Below are 6021 nucleotides of genomic sequence, written 5' to 3'. Positions count from 1 at the left end.
GATAGCAATCGTTTATTAAGAGAACACAAAGCTTTCCAAACTATGACGTTTAACCTGGTTCCTTAACACAGACCAGATCTGTAGAGGTATGAGTCTGTCTGACAACATGGAGGCTAAAAAATCTCTAAAAGCAACACATCCTGCCCAATCCTGAAGAAATCAAGAATAAGAAAACACAGAACATCTAAAGCTCTGCCTACTTGACTTGGTTCAGGTCAGGGTCAGAGGTCATGATTCAGAGGAGCTTCCAACCAAAAGCTTGGTTTACCAAAAATAAATAAAAAGTCATGTCTCACATTTGCCAAAAATCCCAGAGACATCTGGGTAAATATTCTTTTGACTGACAGAAGCAGAGCTTTCCGGACAGTGTGCATACTGCATGGTGACGGTAGTGTGATGGTCTGGGGCTGCTTCAGCCCCACCTGAAGGGACCACGAATGCTTTGTAGCAGAACATCCTGAGAGGACATCTGACCTTTGACCGCGAACAAGCTGTTCACACTGGAAGACCCTCCAATGTGGCTGAATTTAAAAGTGATGTAAGACTCATTCGCATCTACCACAGATACTGGATCCAGTTGTTGCTGCCAACCAGTTACAGGACCAGGGGCGCCGTAAAGCGGTGAACGATTAGAAAGATTTTAAGGGCCCACAGCTGTCAAGGGCCCAAAAAAGTTTCAAAGTTGAATAAAAAAAAAGTTTAAAAATCACAAGTACTTTACTTTGCAGTATTTTTCCTCATTTAAGACATTAAACAAACAATCTCATAGTCTTTATGAAATGTATATTTATTCAGAGGTCCCTACTTTATTTTGACTAATAAATTTGACCCCCCCACCCCCCCCAACGGTGTAGCAGGCGAAGCCAGCTCACGCAGCAGTCAGACAGCAGAGTGCGCCTAGGCTGCAGTAAAAATATGTCTGCAAAAACAAAGTCTGGGTCACAGAAAGAAAGGAGAAAGAGGACAGGTAGAAGAGAGGGCGTCAGTATGTCGCACAGTTTTTCTCAAAGAAAGGTGGGTTTAGTTAGTGATTGGTTAAATTCAACCTGTTTGCTCGCTCTGATATCCACAGTGAGAGGAACTATGTTTCATCTGATTATGGTAAATGGGTTGTTGTCCTTGTCTCTACCAGAATCAGCAGCTGATGATATGTCAGCAGGTGTCCCCTCACAACCCAATGAACCTCAAGAAGGTGAGCAATGTAGCATGTTAGCTAGCAGCCTCATTTAAGGGGTTCTGTGGGAATCACTTAAGGCTGTCTTCTCTATCAGTACTATTACAAAGGAATATAAAAGGCTATTTTTGGTGATAAATACATTGTTTTTCCACATACTAATAATTAAAAATATCAATCAGTAAAATGTATAGGTTGTTTTGGACGCTGGGCAGGTTGAAGCATTGTTATTTAGCCTGTTAATGTAACATAAATTACTGTGAGATTATTACTGTGAAGCACCTTTTTGAAGGCACCATACAAGAAAAAAAAACCTCTTCATCTACTAAACACCTTGACATGAAATGTTTTGAATCTGACTGAATTATGGGAGGTTTTACAAGATGTAATTTGTTTATGTAGCTTTTAGAACACAAACCAAAAATCAGTCATTTCCAAATAATTCATCAGAGAGCAACAATGAAACAAAAGCTATTAATAATTGTAATAAATAAACTTAATATAACATTGAACACAATAAAATATGAAATCTAGTATTGATGATGGAGAACTACAGCTAATATCCTGCATGAGTCTGTGCTGCATTTTCCCTGTAGTGCATTAATTTTAAAGACTGTTGTAACTTGGATAAAGATTTTATCACAAATGACAGCCTTTATTGTAACACATATATCAATTTCATTATGTACAGAGCCTGGACCTTCCCAATGTCAGGTTTGGTCAGGACAAAGTATATACGTATTCATGCAAAGTTGTCCAACTTTAACATTTTATGTAACCCTAACTGACTCCGGTTTGAACTGTGTGCTTATTCATTTTGTGTCTATGATGAAGCCATGGAGACTTAATAAAGAAGTCACCTTGTGAGCAGTGAATCCTTAATTTTTGTCAGTCATACAGAAATACTTGATTTCAAGAGGAAAGACAGCTGAAAATGTAGTTATGTAAATCTTTGACACAACATGGAAATTTAATTAGTTATCCAAATTTGAATTTTATCATCAAATAAAATTTTAGAATAAATAAACACATTTTAAGGGAGCAAAAGGAGATTAACACCTTTCAGCATGTGCATTTCCTGCTTTTTCCAGCAGTGCTATTGCTAATTCTGTTGAAGGAAATTCACTGTTTAATGAGAGACAGCTGGTGAAAATGATATGTAAATAAGTAAGAATGCATGTAGACCTACATAATTAAGCAAAACTGAAACACTAATATAAAGTATATATATTATATTTTTTCTCCCTTCGAATCTGGGAGGGTGGAACCCCAGTTCCAGCTATGGACGAGCCCCCAGGGGCCCCAACTTGATATTTTTTCATGGGGCCCAAAATCTCTGGCAGCCCCCCTGTACAAGACCATGCCTTTTTGGGCCAATTTGTTTTTATCCTTAAAGCTGCAATGGCAAAGTTGGAAAAAGAAGTGGCTTAAAACATTTTTTCATGCCTCTTAACAATGTTCTAGCATAGTATAGCTATAAACATATTGTGGAGATGAAAAAAAAACCTGAAAAAAATTAATAAAGGGGTTCTCTCTCATTTTTCTAAAAACCTCCACCACCAATAACACGTTTCAGACCAAAAGCAGCATCGGACCATCAGGTTTTTTGTCACACTGAGCTGCAGCACTTCCCTGGGTTCCCTTTAGCAATAAAACACTGCTGGTGTGAGAGGTTCTCTGCTCAATAATATTAGAGGAGGAACAGCCGGCTGCTACCACTCCAACTTTAGGACAACCTACCAGAGTCCAATCACAGGGGGATAACACTCAAAAGCCTCCCTGGTAAGGTCTATTCAGAGGTTCTGGAGAGGAGGGTCCGTTGGATTGTCGAACCTCGGGTTCAGGAGGAACAATGTGGTTTTTGTCCTGGCTGTGGAACGCTGGACCAGCTCTATACCCTTTGGGGGGCCCTAGAGGGTGCGTGGAAGTTCACCCAACCAATCTACATGTGTTTTGCTGATTTGGAGAAGGCGTTCGACCGTGTCCCTTAAGAGACCCTTTTGTGTGTGTGTGTGTGTGTGTGTGTGGGGGGGTTCCTTGGGAGTATGGGGTACCAGGCCCTCTAATATGGGCTGTTAGGTCCCTGTATGACCGATGTCAGAACTAGGCCCTCTTTGCCGGCAGTAAGTCGGGCTCGTTCCCAGTGAGAGTTGGACTCCGCCAAGGCTGCCCTTTGTCACCGATTCTGTTCATAATCTTTATGGACAGAATTTCTAGGCGCAGCCAAGGTGTTGAGGGGATCTGTGTTGGTGGCCTGAGGACCAGGTCTCTGCTTTTTGCAGATGATGTGGCCCTGTTGGCTTCATCAGAACGTGATCTTCGGCTCTCACTGGAGCGGTTGGCGCCGAGAGTGAAGCAGCTGGGATGAGAATCTGCTCCTCTAAATCTGAGATCATGGTCTTGAATCGGAAAAGGGTAGAATGCCTTCTCCAGGTCAGGGATGCGGTCTGAAAGAATGAGATCACGGATGCAAGTGGCCAAAATGAGTTTTTTCCATAGTGTGTCCGGGCTCTCCCTTAAAAATAAGGTGAGAAGCTCATTCATCCGGGAGGGGCTTGGAGTAGACCCGCTGCTCCTCCATGTTGAGAGGAGCCAGTTGAGGTGGCTCAGGCATCTGATCAGGATGTCTCCTGGACGCCTCCTTGGTGAAGTTTTCCGGGCACATCCAACCAGGAGGAGAGCCAAGGGTAGACCCGGGCACGCTGGAGGGACTATGTCTCTCGGCTGGCCAGGGAGCGCCTTGGGATTCCCCCAGAGGAGCTCGCCCAAGTAGCTGGGTAGAGGGAAGTTTGGGCCTCTCTACTGAGGCTGCTGCCCCCTCGACCCGACTCCGGATAAGTGACCGAAAATGGATACCAGAGTCCCAAAAAGAAAAACACCATTTGAAGTCACGGACAACAAAAGATGCCCTAAAAATTGGTGACCGGTGTTCAGCACTATCTCAGGGTATCGGGGAAGATACCAGAGGAGAGGGATGAGCGTTCCAGGACCGTGTTTGTGTTAAACCTACTGTAGATTCACCATAATTGCTTTAATACCAGCTCAGTGGCCTAGTGGTAGAGTGTCCTTCTGAGATTGGGAGATCAGGGTTCAATTCCTGGTCGGGTCATACCAAAGACTTTGAAAAAAAAAGGGACCCAATGCCTCCCTGCATGACACTCAGCATTAAGGGGTTGGATTGGGGGGTTAAACCACCAAATGGTTCCCGAGCACGGCTGTGTCTGCAGCTCACCGCTCCCCCAGGGGATGGGTCAAACGCGGAGAACAAATGTCACACACACATCAGTGTGCTGAAACATTTATGTGCGTAAAAAGCCAAAATATTTCTTATTAAACTTTATTTAGAAACTGTAGATTAGCTTGTGTTTGTCTGCTTTTAGGACATCAGTGAAAATCAGATCATTCAACCAAGAGCTGATGGTAAGGTTGGAGAACAGGAAGTTGGACGTTTTATGTTAAATTCACAACATTAAATTTTGCTCATAAAACAAATGTAAAGGCAGTTAATGCGTGGTGGAGGCAAGAGAGTCAAAGGTCAATCCCCTGGCATCCTCTGTGTTCTTTGGGGGTATTGATGTCAGATGTTTGACAGGACTGGCGTGCATCATCTGTTAACATGTCTTAATAAGGTCCCAAGAAGTGTGAAGAGGTGTAAGAATAACAACATGGTGCTGTCCAGCTGGACACTGTGCTGCCTTTCACAACGCACACTTGATCCATTCGGTACTCGACCCTCTAACACTCGCTGGCTGTCAACAGTAGATCGAGTTTCCGGGCCAGGCGGGGTGCGAGCCTCAAACATCCACAAAGACATTTGTTGAGTTGAGAACAACACGAGCTGTCCAGTAGATATGAATGTGGTCACACTCTAATAAATAATCTGAAATAAGATCTGTGCTTCCTCAAATTGTGATGATAAAGGCTTTAGGATGGGTGGTTCTGTCATGTTCCTGAGCCGAGGTGAGTGACAACATCTTCCATCTCACCATTATCAGGCTGATTTTCCACAGGTGAGGAGCGGAGGGGTTTGCAGCTGCAGAAGATTCCCGATCAGGAACTCGGGTATAAAAGGAGGATGGAGACACTTCACTACGCCGGATGATTGCACCAGTATAGGATCTCCACACACCCTGCCTCACCCTCGCTGTTTGAACTCTGGATTACATTCACCACGTCCCGTCCTCCTCCGTTGTTCCTGTTTGGATCCTCTCCGCTGCCTCACCAATCCCGGATCATACCTGGACTAAACAGAGCTCACCTCGGCTCTCTCGCCTCTTCCCCCCACCCTTTTGGTTCTCCCTGAACTCTAAATGAACTCGAGCAAGTGATCTACTCCACAGGACTTCCCTGTGCTCTTTTTGTTCTCCGTATAATTAAGACTTTTACTTTAACCAGTTCCACGAGTCAGTTTCTGCATGTCTTGGGTTAAACGCATACCTCGAGCCGTGACAGGTTCAATAAGTCCTGTGTTGTTGTAGTGAGAGTAATGGAAAACTATAATAGCCTTTGATCATAAGGCTGTGTATTTGTTTACATGATTGTATCTGATAAATATCAGGGTCTGTTTAAATGTTCAATGTTTAAAATAGGCTGAATGCTTCATGGGGTGAGCATATCTTTTAAACCTGGGACTAGTGACTGTATAATTAAGTTTAGATCAATACTGCAATAAAACAAGAGTCATTCATGAATATCAGTTTATGAATCGGACGCACAGACATAAACCATAAAAGTGTCAGTAATGTGAATTAGACAAAAACCTCTCTACAAGCAGAACTCACATAAATAATGATCAGTGTCGGAGAGCTCTGTGGAACGTAACTCCACTCAGCCGGAGGGTTTACTCT

Source organism: Nothobranchius furzeri, chromosome 17 (genome assembly GCF_043380555.1).
Source record: "Nothobranchius furzeri strain GRZ-AD chromosome 17, NfurGRZ-RIMD1, whole genome shotgun sequence".
NCBI classification, from domain to species: Eukaryota; Metazoa; Chordata; class Actinopteri; order Cyprinodontiformes; family Nothobranchiidae; genus Nothobranchius; species Nothobranchius furzeri.
Note: the sequence above shows the minus strand (reverse complement) of the source record.